General features: G+C 56.4%; 1 protein-coding gene across 3 annotated transcripts in view; it reads right to left on the minus strand.

The window, feature by feature from the left end:
* Nucleotides 1–424, minus strand: part of LAMP2 (lysosomal-associated membrane protein 2) — a 13,748-nt gene that overhangs the window by 13,130 nt on the left and 194 nt on the right. The window lies entirely within an intron of this gene.

The following is a 424-nucleotide window of genomic DNA, read 5'->3' on the forward strand; positions in this document are numbered from 1 at the left end:
CGCCGTGACTGGGCGGAAACCTTTCCAGTCATGGTCTCCGTGAAGCAGGGAGGGGGAATGGCACCAGCACCGAGAACCGGGACGCTTTGCTGTGTTTTGGCTGGGGCTGGAATGCAAAACATGGGGCAGAAAGAAGGTGGGAGAAAGGAGCTGCCTGGTGCGAATGAGGAAGGAAAGAGCTGGTGGGCTGGAGCAGGGGAGAAGACAGGAGTGGATGGGAAACCTGGTGGATCTGAGACTGGAAGAACGTATAAAATGTGATGGACGTTGGGTTGCAGCCTGGAGAGTATTGATTGGGGGGTGGAAGAAAGGCTGGCTTGGCAAAGAAAGGGGAGATGGGGAAGAAGAGATTGAGGCTGGGAGACGGCAAGGAAAATGGCAGGCAGATGCTCAGCTGCCTGAGGAGGCAGGAGCTCTAGCCTCA

This window comes from Haliaeetus leucocephalus, unplaced genomic scaffold (genome assembly GCF_000737465.1).
Source record: "Haliaeetus leucocephalus isolate CR32 unplaced genomic scaffold, Haliaeetus_leucocephalus-4.0 Scaffold262, whole genome shotgun sequence".
Classification (NCBI taxonomy): Eukaryota; Metazoa; Chordata; class Aves; order Accipitriformes; family Accipitridae; genus Haliaeetus; species Haliaeetus leucocephalus.